The sequence below is a fragment of the Echeneis naucrates genome, chromosome 2 (genome assembly GCF_900963305.1).
Source record: "Echeneis naucrates chromosome 2, fEcheNa1.1, whole genome shotgun sequence".
Classification (NCBI taxonomy): Eukaryota; Metazoa; Chordata; class Actinopteri; order Carangiformes; family Echeneidae; genus Echeneis; species Echeneis naucrates.
The window spans coordinates 2,656,570-2,673,690 of NC_042512.1; the positions used below are offsets into that span (position 1 = coordinate 2,656,570).

The 17,121-nt window shown below is 42.1% G+C and overlaps 2 non-coding genes across 2 annotated transcripts; both read right to left on the bottom strand.

The window, feature by feature from the left end:
• Nucleotides 1-13,918: 13,918 nt before the first annotated feature.
• On the bottom strand, nucleotides 13,919-13,990 carry trnaq-cug (transfer RNA glutamine (anticodon CUG)). Its single transcript has one exon. It is a non-coding gene; the product is annotated as a tRNA-Gln (tRNA).
• A 1,366-nt stretch (nucleotides 13,991-15,356) lies between these two features.
• Nucleotides 15,357-15,428, bottom strand: trnae-cuc (transfer RNA glutamic acid (anticodon CUC)). Its single transcript has one exon. It is a non-coding gene; the product is annotated as a tRNA-Glu (tRNA).
• Nucleotides 15,429-17,121: the final 1,693 nt, after the last annotated feature.

Sequence of the window (17,121 nt, forward strand, 5' to 3'; positions counted from 1 at the left end):
TATTATAAACATTAAACAACTATTTAAAATAGGTAATATATTTGACTTTGTTATTAAGATAATAACTGGATTAAACATAAATAATCTAAAACAATAATTGAACAGACCTCAGAGTCTCCAGTCCACAAACTGGACTCTCCAGAAAACCACACAGATCCTTCAGTCCTGAATCCTGCAGGTCATTGTTGTGACTCAGGTCCAGTTCTCTGAGATGGGAGGGGTTGGACTTCAGAGCTGAGCCCAGAGAAGAACAGCTGATCTCTGACAAACCGCAACTCTTCAACCTGAGTAAAGAATAAAAGATGTGACTTTAGGAGACAAAGTTCCTGCTTGAAAGCATTCAATGTTTCGTCATCTTTTCAGATGTGAAGGTTTAGAAAGTAGAATTTTAGAAAATTAAAGTCAAACAGCTGAGCCAACAGGGAGCCAAATCACAAATTTGTGATTTAATTTAATGAGAAAATGAAAAAACACTTAAAAGAACCTGAACTGACTCAAACTGTCAGAATGGTGAATATAAATTCAAATGTCAATTTTAAATGATTGAAAATAAGTTTTCAAAAGTTACTTTCAAACATTTAACAGTTTAAATGTTAAAAACCTGAAGAGGATTTTCCCTCATAAATATAAACCTGTCTGCAGGTCACAGTCACCACAACTGTAACAACTGTAATGCTGTCCTACACTGATCAGTATAAATGTCTTGGTCTGACGTTGGACCAACACATGACATTTAACCCAGCTGTCAGTGTTTTAGCTCAGTCTGCAGGTAGAGCCCTGAACAAGTCTGAACACTGTGCTCATCTGGGAGTTCATACTTTTACACTGTTCTGTACTGTGCAGATTGTACACACAGACTGCACAGCTCTGTCCACTCCACTCTACCAGAGCCATGGTTACAGTAAGCACTCAAATGAGCCCGAAGCCTGCTATAGGGCCAGGACATTTCCACACTTTTTTAAAGCAAGCACAAATGAGCTTGAAGCCAATTATGAAGCTGGGACATGCTCAAAATACATTGGAAACTACAGAAGGTCCGTGGAGGGATGCTCCACCACGACTCTGGCTCAAAGGGGAGTCAGCTCAGCTCTCTCAGGGACACCCGTTCTCTGTATGTGTATAAATGGCAAGTCTTTATGTTCCAGTTGTGCGGCATATAGGGAGGACCCAATTTCCTGCTGTATAAGTGTTGTTTTGTGTTTCTTTCAGAGCTTGCAAGACAAAGGCTTGTCCCCCTCCTCCTTAAAGGTCTACTTGGCGGCAATTTTTGCCTGCCATGTTGACATTGATGGAAAATCAGTGGGGTGCCACACATTAGCGTCCTGGTTTATGAAAGGCGTTCGTGTTTGCAGCTGCCTGTAAGATGTGTTTTTCCCAGGTGGGATTTGTTGACGGTGCTGGAAGGGCTTTCGGCATCACAATTTGAGCCTGTCAACACAGCCGAGTGGAAGTACATATCCCGGAAATGTTATCATTATTAGCCCTGTCTACAGCGAAGAAAGTCAGTGATTTGATTGCCTTGTCAGTACTGTGACCATGCATAACCTTTTCAGCAGATGGAGGGCCTGAGGGGTCATTCTACTTCATGGGTGCTTTTGCACGGGGTGTCTGTGGAGGACATGTGTGTGGCTGCTTCATGGTCAACTCCACACATGTTCGAGAGATATTATAATCTTGATGTGGAAGAAGCATCCTTTGCGCATGTTGTTTTGTCCGCAGCCAGTAATACGTTTTGGCTTATCATACCATCGTAGTCTATATAAAGGGATAACTCATTGTGAGTGCGCCAGGGTTTCCTATGTTAATTCCTCCTTGGGTCAGAAGGGTTGCACATAGCTGTGTCCTTTTCTTGGCTATCAAGGTTGGTAGTATGGATTGTTAAGAACTGTTAAGTTTGAAATGAAGTAAAACGTTGGGGTTGTGTTACAACCCAGGTGAAAGAGTGAAGAATGAGAGTTCTTACTATTTCAGCCTTGCTGGCGCTCTGGGAGGGCTGAATACACTACTGTGGATGACGACGGCAGGTGCTCAGGGATTAACAGACACGGGGGCAGACTCAGGTGCATCATAGCACAGGAGCATATCACCTGTCTGTTCAGCATATCACCTGTCTGTGACGTGATTTGGGTGGTGGTAGAAGTTTATAAAGTTTATAAATTCACTCGTAAAACCTGGGTTGTAGCACAACCCCGATGTTTTTTGCCCTCCTTGTTCACAGGGTGGCATCCATTCTGCGTGTGTGTCCCATTTCCTGTTCCAGGTGTATATGTGTGATTGGCATGTTCTTCTCTTTTAATGGGGAGTTTTCCTGTAGTGGGGCGTCTCTTTCTTCCTGCTCCCAGCTCTGGATCATGCTACTACAAAAGTTTTTGTTCCCTTTTGTTTGTTCAGGATTCTGGACTTGAACACTTGTTAACGAAGGCTAAGTCTCGACTCATAGTAGAGACCGCTGACTGTCAGGACAAGTTTGGCTGCACGGCACTCAGGCTCAACATCCAAAGTTGCGTGGCAGCCACGGCCGCTTGGCCTTAGCCAGTCCCAGTCAATCCACAGTAGATAACACCCCTTCCAGACTGAGATTAATAAGAGGCAGCGCTATACATAATCCAAGGCACAACACCCTATTACCACATATGTAGTTTTATTTTCATTGTTATATTAAACGAGCAGTCCGAGTAGCTGTAGGGTAGGTATTTGTTTTCATTAAACTTTTTCTCCTGTTTCATTATTAGAGAGGTAAATTTGCTTGAGGATGAGGATGATTAAAACAGAGAGTAGAGCAACACAACAGTTGATCCACAAACACAGATTAAAGTAAAGACACAGTTGCACAAACACAGTACAGTGAAGCATTGATTCTGCTCTGTGTTCAACCAGGTTCATTCATCCACAGAGCATCATATCAGCAGTCCACTCAACCTCTGATGTCTTTGAACCCCTTAAATGTTTTCCTAAATGAGAACTTCATCATCACAACTGTGACAGATGCCAAAAGCAGCAGAAATGTTGTGTCCACCTCCCTAAAAGTAAATGATCCTCAGTGAACATGGAATTCACCACTGGAGGATTCACCATGAGGACGCAAGCATGACCCAGCATGCACCTGTTGGCTCAGCAACGTGTGTGTTTAATTTGTTTCATTTAGTGTGTTTTCCAGGTGAATCAAATCAGTGATTCATTATGGCGCATGAAGCTTTGTAAGCTAAGCTATGACAATCTCCAAATTAAACAAACCTCTTCAGTTTATTTTACTTGATTTAATTAAAACATAAGAAATATATAAAAATTCTTGAAACAAACATGAATTCTCACCTGAGAGTTTCCAGCTCACAGTGTGGACTCTCCAGTCCAGCAGACAGAAGCTTCACTCCTGAATCCTGCAGGTTGTTGTTACTCAGGTCCAGATCTCTCAGACTAGAGGACTGGGAGCTGAGGACTGAGGACAGAGCTTCACAGCTTCTGTCTGAGAGGTTACAGAGGCTCAGTCTGAAGAGGAATCAGCAAAACAAGATAAATTATTAAAGAAACATGTTTTTGATTCTAAACTAAAAAAAGATCCAGTTGATCTAGATGGATTTATTTGCACATACAGAACTTTGTTGGAGGCTTTGACCACTGGCAGCAGCCTCAGAAGAGCCTCCTCTGAAGCAGAGTATTTCTTCAGGTCAAACACGTCCAGATCTTTTTCTGATGACAGTAAGATGAAGACCAGAGCTGACCATTGAGCAGGAGACAGTTTATCTGTGGAGAGACGTCCTGATCTCAGGGACTGTTGGATCTCCTCCACCAGAGAACCATCATTCAGTTCATTCAGACAGTGAAACAGGTTGATACTTTTCTCTGGAGACAGATCCTCACTGATCTTCTTCTTGATGTACTGGACTGTTTCCTGATTGGTCTCTGAGCTACTTCCTGTCTGTGTCACCAGGCCTCGTAGGAGAGTTTGGTTGGTCTGCAGAGAAAGACCCAGAAGGAACCGGAGGAACAAGTCCAGGTGTCCATGTGGACTCTGTAAGGCCTTATCCACAGCACTCTGGTAGAGACATGTTGGTTTAGATCCAGTCCCTATGAATTTAAACCTTAGAGTTCTTGTTTGTTTTTCTGCCATCAGACTGACTCCAGAGTTGATGAAGGTCAGATGGACATGAAGAGCAGCCAGAAACTCCTGAACACTCAGATGGACGAAGCAGAAGACCTTGTCCTGGTACAGCCCTGTCTCCTCTTTGAAGATCTGTGTCAACACTCCTGAGTAAACTGATGCTGCTCTGATATCGATGCCACACTCTGTCAGGTCTGATTCATAGAAGATCAGGTTTCCTTTCTGCAGCTGCTCAAAAGCCACTTTTCCCAGAGACTCAATCATCTTCCTGGTCTCTGGACTCCAGTGAGGATCTGACTCAGCTCCTCCATCGTACTTGACCTTCTTCAGTTTGGACTGAACCACCAGGAAGTGGATGTACATCTCAGTCAGGGTCTTGGGCAGCTCTCCTCCCTCTCTGGTCTTCAACACCTCCTCCAGAACTGTAGCAGTGATCCAGCAGAAGACTGGGATGTGGCACATGATGTGGAGGCTTCGTGAGGTCTTGATGTGGGAGATGATCCTGCTGGCCTGCTCCTCATGTCTGAACCTCTTCCTGAAGTACTCCTCCTTCTGGAGGTCATTGAACCCTCTTACCTCTGTCACCATGTCAACACACTGAGGAGGGATCTGATTGGCTGCTGCAGGTCGTGTGGTTATCCAGAGGCGAGCAGAGGGAAGCAGTTTCCCCCTGATGAGGTTTGTCAGCAGCACGTCCACTGAGGTGGACTCTGTAGGATCAGTCAGGACCTCAGTGTTGTGGAAGTCCAGAGGAAGTCGACACTCATCCAGACCGTCAAAGATGAACACAACCTGGAACTGATCAAAGCTGCAGATTCCTGCTTCTTTGGTTTCAGTGAAGAAGAGATGAACAAGTTCCACCAAGCTGAACTTCTTCTCTTTCAGCACATTCAGCTCTCTGAAGGTGAAGGGGAATGTGAACTCTATGTCCTGGTATGCTTTGTCTTCAGCCCAGTCCAGAGTGAACTTCTGTGTTAAGATGGTTTTCCCAATGCCAGCCACTCCCTTTGTCATCATCTGATTGGTTGGTCTCTTCCAGGTGGGGGTTTAAAGATGTCTTCTTGTCTGATGCTTGTTTCTGCTCTGTCCTGTTTCCTGGATGCTGTTTCAATCTGTCTGACCTCATGTTCCTCATTGACCTCTCCAGTCCCTCCCTCTGTGATGTAGAGCTCTGTGTAGATCTGATTCAGAAGGGTTGGGTTTCCTGCTTTAGAGATCCCCTCAAACACACACTGGAACTTCTTCTTCAGGCCAGATTTTATTTTACGTTGACAAATTGGCACATTAAACTCTGAATGGGTGAAGTACAAATAATATCAAAGAATAAATTACAAGGTTGATGTTAATTCTCCTAAGGAATAAGAATATGATCATTTCTCTTCGTCTCCTGAGACTTTAGTAAATGTCTAATTGAACCATCATGTTAAATCCTCTTACTGCTCTGCAGACAGTTAGCCAGCTCCTCACGCTTCATCCTCCTCAGGAAGTTCACTGTGATCTTCAGAAATGCCTCTCTGCTCCTCCTCTGCTCTTCCTCCACCTCATCATCCTCATTCTTGATGAATTGTGGGTAATCTGGACTCAGACTGTTTTTGATTTTCTTCAGCTCGTTCTTCACAAAACAGACGATGTTCTCCTCCAGCAGCTGGAACACAATAACATCCTGTGTAAAGTTCACTCTCAGTATAAACTGATGGATCAAAGCATCAGATCATCAGTCAGCAGAGTTCAACTTTAGCTGCTGCTGTATCATCTGCTGCCACGTCTCTTTCCAGAGCTACACAGAAAGATTCAGACCTGCTGACTTCACTAAACTAACTTCACTGGTGTAACTTACTAAGTTTGACTTTAGATTCTGACAACACAGAGATCCTGATCATCACATGAAGACCAAACTGATACAGCCCTTCAACACATCAACTTAGGAAGTGAAAATTTGGGGTATTAACTGTGACTGAAGATGGATCAGACCACCTGAACTAGTTCACTGATGAATTATTCCATCTTTAAACCCTGTAGAGACAGAGTCCATGGAGGTCCAGGACTGAATCTGATTAACTTTGGTCTTTGTTATTAAGTCACAGCTGAAATTTTCTGGAAAACAACTAAATAAACTTTTCTTTAAGATTCACTGTAGATGAAGAAGGAGGAGCAGAAATGTCTTTGACTCAAGTCTTTGTTGGTGTCTGTTGTAGTCACTGGATGAACATTTACACACCATAAATATGGAGTCCAGGTCTGTGTGATGATGTTTGTCAGACTGAACTCTGAGGAGAAAAGACACAAACACACAGTTTGTTCCAGGAGTTTTCTATGAACACCAGAGAAACTGATCGAGAAGCTTTGATACCTTTAATGAGTCCAACAACAACAAATGATCAGCCTTTACCTTTTTTCTTTGATAAAGTCACCCATAGACTGATCACTCTTCATGGACACACAGCTGGATACAGCAGACTGTTGTCCTCCCTTAAAGTCAATAGGATGACTCATAGACCGATCACTCTTCATGGACACACAGCTCAGTTCAGGAGAATCTGGTCTTGACTTCTGGTTGCTAGTAGAAACAAAGTTGACTTTAAAAACATCAACAATGAAGAAACTGAGCAGAAACTGATCAGTTTAAATTAAAGTACTCAAATCAAGTTTTCATTTGTATCAACATCAGTCACCCAGAAATTTACATATCACTTTGACTTGAATGTTTTTCATTTGACTCACATGGAGCATTTTGTTACTTTAATTGAAAAGCACAGAACAAACAAAGATTGTTATGATTATTATCATTGTCATGAATAGTTGAGGAATAAAGAAAATGTAAGTGACAGTGAGAGTGAATAATGATGGAGCAGTGATCTGAGTGCTGAGCTCTGACAGATGGACAGTTAGAGATCCTCATCTCACCTCTGAGCTTTGGTCTGACTCTCATGTTCCCCACACAGAGTGGTTTTAGAGGGAGGGGCTCCCTCCTCTCTGTCCTCACACTGATTCATAGCTGAGCCTCCACCTGCTGGAAAGGTGACACAATATTCATACCAAATCATTCACAGCTAACAAACACTATGTAACTTTGAGTCCAACCAACAGATGGAGCCATTCAGAAATATAGATTTCTTCTTACTTTTATATCAGAATCTAGTTTTTATTTCTTATTTGAAGACAATGTCTTGTAATGAGAAAATTATATGTAAAACATTTCATTTGTAAAACAAACCCCATCAAGTAAATGCCTGAAGAAGCATCTTCATGACAGTTTTTTTTTTTTTTTAACCACATCCCCCACAAGTTATGTTTGTATTAACAGCTGTAGTGTCATTTTATAATCTCTGGTGTTAATATTTTACTAAAATTCTGCAATACATCTTGTAACTTTATTGGAAAAACAGATCTTTTTTTTTTTGTTTTATAACAAAGCCACAAACATTTTTTGGAAACACATTGAAGTGAATTGTCAGATGACATTCTGCTGGTTTAACTGATATCATGCTGATGTTGTCAGCAGTAAATTTATGAGTTCATGTCTTTATGGCAAACATTTTAAGATATCTTGTTACTAAGTGACCACATCATCCACAACCAACCCTCTTTATCTTGAATCTGAACAGGGAGCCGTTAGGAGTTTGATGGTTCATCATCACGATTAAAGCATTCACTGACTGCAACATTTAAATTAATAGACCAGTTTCCTTTAATGGTGAACTGGATGAACTGACCAGTATAACACAAACTGGTCAGTTATTTTATCACTTTGTCTATCTCCCTGTCTTTTTCAGTATTTTATCCGTCAATGCAGCTAAATCTTTTAATATTTGCATTTTTTTTTTCTTTACAATCTGTTTTTAAATCAGTTCAACATTCACTGACACAAACAGGATGAAGGCTGTCGGTTACGTTACCTGATGGTTGAACTGATCTTCATGCAGCTGATGAGTGAAGGTTAACTTTAACTCCAGCTTCCATGAAAAAAATAAAGACAACATATCCATGTATATCTGACAGCAGGAGGATTTCTAAAGTTGTTGATCCAAACACAGTCTGAACTCTCTGTGTAAAACTAAATATGACTTACAGGAAAATCTGATACCAGAGTAGCTCTGAACTTTGGAATAATTTGAAGTCAATCATTAATCGACAGTAATAATCCACATCAGGTAGATCACAAGGCTCCAATGACCTTTGATTTATATGATGTGTTGTACAATATGGGACAAATAAATGATCCTTTATCTTTTAATACATTTAGAAAACATTTTTACACATGCTCAGATTCACAGTTATGTTTGTCTACAATTATCAGATTAGAAATAGCATAGTGGCGTTATATATGACAGCGTTTATATAATATAATATAATATATGTCTACAGTGTATATCTAGAGTTCGCTGGTGAGACACATAACATCTTCAGCATCAGCAGCTCACCCTGCTACTAGACCACCACAGAACAGTGCGTCTCTTCAAAAGTTGCTGCCTCCTTCAAAGAGCTAAGAGACACTGAGGAACCAGAGGCCTGTATCACAAAGCTGGATTAACATGCCTGGTATCTGTTTTAGTGATGCAGCTTCACTTACCCAGACATCCACAATCCTGATAAGCTTTCTCACAAAGCTGTTATCATCTTGCTCACATAAAAGGGGCTGGTTTGCTGCATCCGACCAACCAACCCATGATGCAAAAGGGACCTTCTGCTGCTGTCATCAGATTCAGTGATGTCTTCATCAGGGTCTTTATCCTTCCCTGGTGTGTCCAAAAGTTTGGAGGAAAAAGTTTACACATCATTAACTGTCTGTGAGGAGAAATAATCAAACACCAAGTCAATTTCTTCTTCTCTGTATTTTCACCTGTCGGTCCAGGTGTGCTCTGACTAACAGGACTTCAGCCTGCTGACCTACACTGAGCTGCTCTGTTTCCTCTGAAAGAACAAGTCTTTAATTCGAGTTCAAACTGAGGCAGTAACTGCAGCAGTGAGAAATGTTTTTCCATGCTAACGAAGCCTAATTAGCTAATTAAGATACGTTAGTATGCTAGCTAAATTAGCAAAGTTAGCATGCTAACCAAATTAGCTAACTTAGCTATGTTAGCATAACGACGGAACGACCTTTAAGGAGGACTCCGCTAATCATGTCTATGAAAAGCTGTTTTCAGGAATTCAGCGTTAGAGTTCTTACCTGAACTCCGGTGAATATTTGCTACAATATTGCTGCAGGAAGACGGAAATGTGTTTCAAAACTCAGACTGGTGAATTTACAGCATTTAGTTAGCAGCACTGCTCGTTTTTTTCAGCTCACTTATAAGTTTTATTTTATTTTCCATTTTCCTACAAAATGTCAAGCTGCAGCCACTTTTAACAACTTTACACAACACGCTGTCACTCCAAATGATTGACACCACTGAGAGCCAATGACAACTGAGAGGACATGGACGGACCAATCAGGTTATAGGGGGGAGGGAGCCTCCATGTATTATCAGTTTCAGTCCAAAAGTAGAAAACAGGAAGTTCACTTACTGTAAAATGTCTCCTGTTGATTCACCACCATCATGATCGCACAGCTGATCGATGGACGAGCCGGCTTCAAAGCTGAGCCACTCGGTTTTACTTAATACCAACCTTCACTAAAGAGGAGCTAAAACTTCGGGATTCATTTAGATCCTGTTGTGTAATTCTTTATATTTGTCTGTGTGGTTTCAATGTAAATAGTTCAAAGTTTATGAATGATTTACATTCAATTAGAGATTAAACATTTTTTCAAACGGTGTTGGATCTTTGGGTTTCTGTACTTTATCATTTATTGTTTGTGTCATGAGTCTCCAAGTTTGGTAAATATATAAATCAAGCCATGTAAATAATAAACATTATCTTCTGATCTGAAATACGTTGTATCTCTCCTCGTAAAAAGAGCCGATCTCTGAATGTGCTCCTGCTGCTGGCTCTCTCTCAGCTGATCCCAGCTGATCCGCTCCGAGGCTGACAACCAAATGTTCCTCATGTAAGTCAAGCGATGAAATGAGTTCATCCTCTCATCTGAACTTTATCAGGGAGATGAAAATTTCAATTTCAACCTCTTTTTCTAATAACAGCTGATTTGTGTTTTACTTAATTCCTGTCGTTCATTCGCAAAATGAGTCCTGTGCGTCTTTGTGCGCATGCGCGTATCCTTTTGAATCGAACGCTCGAGTGTGACGCGTGGGAGAGCGATTAAAGACAGGAAATGCCTTTGATCTCCAGTGACGTCACACAGTCTCGGTGTGGAGTTATTATACAGTTGTTGATGTTGTTAGGTAAACCACTCCAACCACTCAGAGACAAGAACAGCCTCAATAGAAAACAAAGTTAGAAGAAGGTTCCAGGAACAATCTGCAATGGAGCAGAACAGGATCAACATGAGCATGAAGATCACCCACGAGGCTGTTCTGCCCATCGTCAGAAAACATTTTGGCCGACTGTCTGCAGGTGAGTGGCGCTTGATGGCTGCAGGAATTTTGGAGCCAGAAACAACATCTGTACTGGCCGACCTTTGCACTGAACTGGTCCAGTTTCTCTGTACTGTTACCATCAAAGTCCTCAGACCCCTAACTGAGGACAGTTTCCAGAAGAGAGAACCTGATGCTGAATTCAACGCCTCTTTGGGAAATATACAAACAGGTGCAGGAGAAATACTTTACCAGAGCTTTGCTTTGGAATTAAACGCCCCACACAGGAAATGTAAGAGCGCCGAGCAGCTAACAGAGCTGATTGATACAGAGGTTTTAGAAAAGGTGAACTCCGTTCTATCTGAGGCCATCAAACGCCCTGTTTGGCCATCAGAGCCTGTTTGTTTGACCAGAGGCTCTGTTTCCAACATCCGAACTCTCCATCATATGGTGTATCATATCAGCAGATGTCTTCAAAAATGTTTGAAGAAACTCAGCTCCTGCTGCCTGGGATGGTTTTGGAAGCCAGCAAGCATGGATTCTGCCTCAAGGAGGGCCTCTGCGTCTACATCAGGGATGACTGAAACAGTGGAACCAGAGCACTGTGAGAAGCCTCTGAGCCTTAAAGCCAACATCTCTGTCCCCTCAGCCAGTAAAGCTGTGACTGACTTCGTTGTCAAATGGTCCAGCGGGTCAGACGTGGCAGCAAAGGGAGAAGACTCCGCCCTGTCTCACGCCTCTGTGGAGGCTCAGGACGCAGCGTCACACATTGTGAAAGGAATAATAGCAGATCCCCATTACAATGGCTCAGAATGTGCTGCTGAGGGCAGCCAGAGAAACGTCCCACCTCAGCCTCACTTTAATGTGCGGACAATTCTCCCCAAGCTCAGAGAGTTTTTCACTTCACAGCCCAGCACTTCAGACCACATTCATTACAAAGAGAGAGTTTTAGACTCTGTCTTACCTGAAGTCATCAGGACGGAGGAAGGAAGACTACAGCTTTCTCCTGAGGTTCTGTACGCCATGACGGAGGACACAGTGGAACAGTTCCTGCAGAAGATTCTCCTCTGGATGCCCAGAGAAAATAATTACAGTGACAGTGAAGTGTCTGCTGCTCTCACTGACATCGAGGAAGTGATCACAGACATGCTGCACACGGCAGAGGAAGGTCAAATCAGAGCCAGCAAGAGGACTTCTTCACGTTCAGGTCAGACACCGTCTTCCTTTGAGGCTGCAGCGTCTGGACCGATGAGAAGAAGAAAAGGCTTTGGACACGTTGACAGTCATGGGTTGATACTGCACAAGTTGGCTCAAAGACGATCTGTGAACGAGTGTTCTGACAGCCTTCCTCCATCATCTTTTTACCCCAGTGCAGCATCAGCCACGCCTGTGAAGCCGTCATCAGAGTCCACTGAGAGCTCCTTTCATGTCTCCAATGAGATGAGCAGGAACATCATAACTGCTCTTGTCCTGAGGCTCCTCACTAAAGTCCCCAACACAACTGGAGGCTCCCCGCAGGCCGTAGAAACGGACACCATCATCCAGCGTCTGTCAGCCCTTGCGCAGGAAGACGTGAAGGTCCGTGGCTCTATTTTCAGGAAGAAGAAGGACACCATGAAAGAGCTGAACCAGACCATTATTAAGGAGCTTTTCAAGGAGTTTGGCTCTGCAGAGAAACTTCTGGAGGCTGCAACAGCATCACAAGACTCATCTTTTGATGACGCTCTGGTCAAACATCTCCTGAAGGCCCTCCTCAATCCGCCCAAGAAGAAGAAGTCCAAAGTGGCCCGGTTTTTCTCAGCCATGAGGAAGACTTTATTCAGACCAACAGCCTGACTGGACTCCCAGCCCCAGTCTTTGCTGTGAAGGGTACGACCAGTGTGCTGGCGTAGGGTTTACTCCGGGTGCTCCGGTTTCCCCAATCTTAGATTATTAAAAAAACAACAACGACAAAAACCCAGAGGAGGAGTTTGTTTTTAATCGCTGAAAGGTCGGTCAGAAGGAGAATTATTTGGGCCAAACGATGCCTCTTGTGCTGTTGAATCTGACTCTTACTTTGAACCTGGTTTGATAATGTAAAATGTATAATGTATAATCATTCCAATGTAAAATTAAAATAAAATACAAATAATAATAAAAACAGTCAAAGGCATTTTGTTTTCAAGCCCTTAAAGGTGTAAATATTACACAGGTTGATCACAATGTAAAAAAAAAAAGTTTCATCTTTATATCATTACAACAAGATGATGCACAAACCTTCACACACAGGAAGGAGGAGCACAAAGTTTCTATTCATGTGTCTGAGAAGAAAAAATAGCTGCCATACTTTATATCTTCTTGTGATGCCATTAAAAATCAAACTACACAATAAGTTGAAAAGAAATCTGACAGAGCTCAAACATGATTGACTCAGCAGGGCATTTACTTTGTCACTACTGTGTACTCAGATCTGAGGAAGAGAAAATGTCCTTTGTGGTTTCAGATCTGTTTGACTCAAACATCTATTTTGGCTGATGCCAAACTAACTTTGGCTCTCTATGACAAACTGTATCAAAGCAAGTAATAATAAAACAGTTTTCATTATCTGATTGCATCTGCACAGCCAGACAATCTGCACAGATACGTCCTTCTATATTTATTACTATTCACAGAGTCAAGAACTAAAGCTCATTGGTTCAAATGAGAGTGAAAGATTATGAAGAAGAAATGACAGTTTGTTGACCTTCACTGTGAAGGAAGGCACTTCTTAGAACTTTTAAGAAATACTCCAACTTATAATTCATCTAAAAAAGTTGGCAATGAAATCATCATCAATAAATAGTTGCAGCTACATCCATAATATGAACATAAAGAAGCTGAGACTGCTGCCCCAATAAACATGAGCGGTATGAGTAACAGTCAGACCAACAGCAGGCTGCCATTCACAATTCAAACTCAAAGTGATGGTAGCTGCTAGATTTAGGATCATACCACAGTGCACAGCTTGGGCTCTTGGCAGTGGTGGGATTCATGGCATTGTTACTATTGTAACTATGTCATCTTGAAATACAACAAACTTTGGATAGTGAACAGCTAGCTGTTGCTAAAAAGCTGTTAGCAGAGGATGGTTTCAATCCATCGACCTCTGGGTGATGGGCCACGCTTCCGTCTGCGCCACTCTGCTGTCAAACACCCCAGATGGGACTCGAACCCACAACCCCTGGCTTAGGATGCCAGTGCCTCAGTCTGTCTCTGAAACCACGTCTGTGCCGGTCAAGGCTTGTGCTCCTCACAGTTGTGTGTCTGAAGAGACTGACTGCCTGATTAGATCGCACACAGGCTCAAAATTTGCACTTCCTCACACGTGTAGAGTGGACAAATAGGTTGCCTATATGTCAAGGGGAATTTCAGTGTTTCACTGGTAAGATTCAGGTTCCACCGAGATTTGAACTCGGATCGCTGGATTCAGAGTCCAGAGTGCTAACCATTACACCATGGAACCAGGCAGGTGTGCAATCATATAGATGTGAAAGGAATTGTAGTCTTTGAAAAGTGTTGACTAAAATACCTTTGTCCCCAAACACACCTCACAGCAGGAGAGGTGGAAGAAAAGTGGTTTCTGTCAGAAGTGGGATTTCACAGCTACCAAAGTCGTGCAAACCAACTAGCAGACAATCGGTCACCTACCAAGATAAAAATATATAATCACGCTGTGCACGTGCAAATGAAGATCATTATATGCATCATAATCATGGACCAGCAAAGATGGTGACAGATAGAACATCATGTTATGTCAGCACCACAAAAGTAGTACAAAGAAGTACCAAGATGTACAGAGGATCTGAAAATATTGCAAAGTAAGTGGCTGACCATCATCTAACCCTCCTACCAAAGTGTGTCTCCTGTGAAAAGCAGTCAATCACCAATATCCCTTCTCCTCAGCACAGCATGAGCCACAAAACTACCATTGCTCTTGCTTCAGTTGCCAAGATACTGCAACTCACAACCAGACAGCAAACCTCACACAGCTCCATAGTGGAACAGTTAGCACCCTTATTGACTGAAAGGCAACCCTACCCCTAGACCAACGAGCCATGTGGACTGTGGAGGTCATGACAAAAAAGAGGGAGGAGTCTTTCATCCCTTTGATGTCATTAGAACCTTTGTGACATCACAGAATCAGCATCTCCTTTGATGGTTACTGATGGAACATTTGTGCCGTTTTTTTTTTTTTTTTCATCATTTACACACAACACATTCATGTGACAGTTAATGTGACAGTTTATTATATGCTAAAGAAACTTTGGTAAGACTCATGATGGTCAGCCACGTACGTTGGGGGTATTTTCAGATCCAAAATACATCCCTGTACATCAGAGTGGTGCTGCTACGGAGTGTTGCATCAGTGGCCACCATCACTTCAAGTAACCCAAATGGGAAAGATCCTTATTGACAGCATTGTTGCGCTTTGCTACATCTGAACTAAAGATACAAATAAAATAATCTAAATTGGCTTTTATTTTGAAATGCTTGTATGGTGCGACTGCTCTTGTTCTTTCTGCAGCTCAAAGCATCAAGGAGTTGAAACGCAGCATAATGATAAAAAGAAACAGTCTGTATTTTTTGGGAATTTTTAGTTCTGTCTCTGCATCAACACCATGAACCACAAAATTATCATTGCAATCAAGAGAAACAGTAATTTTGTGGTTGTTGCTGATACACTGACCTCCTTGACCTCCTTAATTTTGTAACCTCTGCCATGAATGCAAGCTAAGCTTTGAGAAAAGGCCGCTTTAACAACATCAACAGGTTTCAAAGCTATTTCGAGAGCTATTTTTCAATCACCTGTATTTTTCAGTAAAAACACTTTCCCTGACGGGGAATCGAACCCGGGCCGCGGCGGTGAGAGCGCCGAATCCTAGCCACTAGACCACCAGGGAACGATGCTACTTCGATGCGGCCTCGTATAGTTCCATCATCATCTCCACGGTGTTGGAAATTACTGAAATTACTGCTCCATATTATCCTGCTTACTCACTCAACCAAATTACTGACTAAACTCCTGCAGAAGAAGTTACATGAGGTTATCTCAACAACCTTAAACTTCAATAAAGAGGCACTGCTGGGAAGTTGAATGCTGGCACGCTGTGTTGTGCTTTGTTGAGCTAAAGATACAAATACAATTATCTAAATTAGCTTTATTTTCAAATGCTTGTGTGGTGCGACTGCTCTTGTTCTTTCTGATCACTGGACATCTGGACTGTCAAAGTCCAGAGTGCTAACCATTACACCATGGAACCACAGCTAGTGTTAGCTGATCATGATCATGTCATTGATGGAGCCAAACCATCTCCACTTCTTATATGGTGAATGTGTGCTTCTGTGTTTTTTTTTCTTTTGCAAGAAAATGTAAAATGTTTACTTCTTCTACGATACAGATACAGACGTTTCAGAGAACAACTGCAGAGATGACTTTCTGCTTAGTTGAGGTGATGAGCAGGAACTCCACTGAGAGTGAAGCACTGCTGGGGTTTGGATGCAGGATGACCTGTTTATAAGACAGACACTTTAAGCAGCTCAGCATCAGTGCTGCCAATTTCTCTTTGAAAATCTGAGTATCCAGTTCCAGAACAGCTGATCTTAGTTGGTTCATGTTCACGTTGAGTTGCACGTGTGCACAACCTCTATAAAAAGCCATCATCAATGGAGATCCAGTTATTTCAACCCAGTGGAGTTGGAGGTCTTAAAGCAGGCCCATGGAGAGGATGAGTACGTTTCACCGTAAATGTAACAGCTGCAGCAGCAAAGGAGAAACAGCATGAGAAGAAATTACTACCTGAGTCAACGTATAAGTTTGGATGTACTCTTCGATTGATTTTACATTTAACTTTAAGAGATCGTAGTTTACAGTTATAAATATAAATGGGGATAAAATCTGATTTTCATTTCATTTCAAAACTCTCGAGTGGTGAATGCACAACTTCCTGAACTTGTTTTCAGAATTGCTCCTTTTCTTTCAGCTCACTTCTAAAATTAATTTTATTTTACATTTTTTTGCTGAAGATAAAGCAGAGAGGAGGCTTCATCCGACAATTTGCATGCAGTCATACGTGTAGAGTGGACAAAAGGAGGTTGTTCCCATTTTCAAAGGACAGAGTGGCAGTTTCTCTCTCAGGACTCTCAGTGTTCCGTTGGTAAGACTCAGGTTCCAGAGCCCAGAGTGCTGACCATTGCACCATGTAACCAGGCAGGTGTGTGTGTTCATGCAGATGTGAAAGGAATTTTAGTCTTTTAAAAGTGTGGGCGGTCAAAAGTCGACCAAAATACCTTTGTCCCCAAAGAAAAAGGACATCTTTTTGCCATTCTCCGCTCCAAACATTTGGACACAGCTTTCCATCTGAGCTGCAGAAAGAACAAGAACAGTAACCACACAAGCATTTCAAAATAAAAGCAAATTTAGATTATTTTATTTCTCCACTTCTCCAAAGTCCCACAATGAAGGTGGTTATTAATATTTTTTGTTTTCATTGAGGGGAAGTTAAAACAGACCAGAAACACTAAATAATGGGCGGGGGGTGAAAATGACAGGAGGGTTAAAGAGCAGTGTTAATGGGCAAAAACAAGCAGAACTGT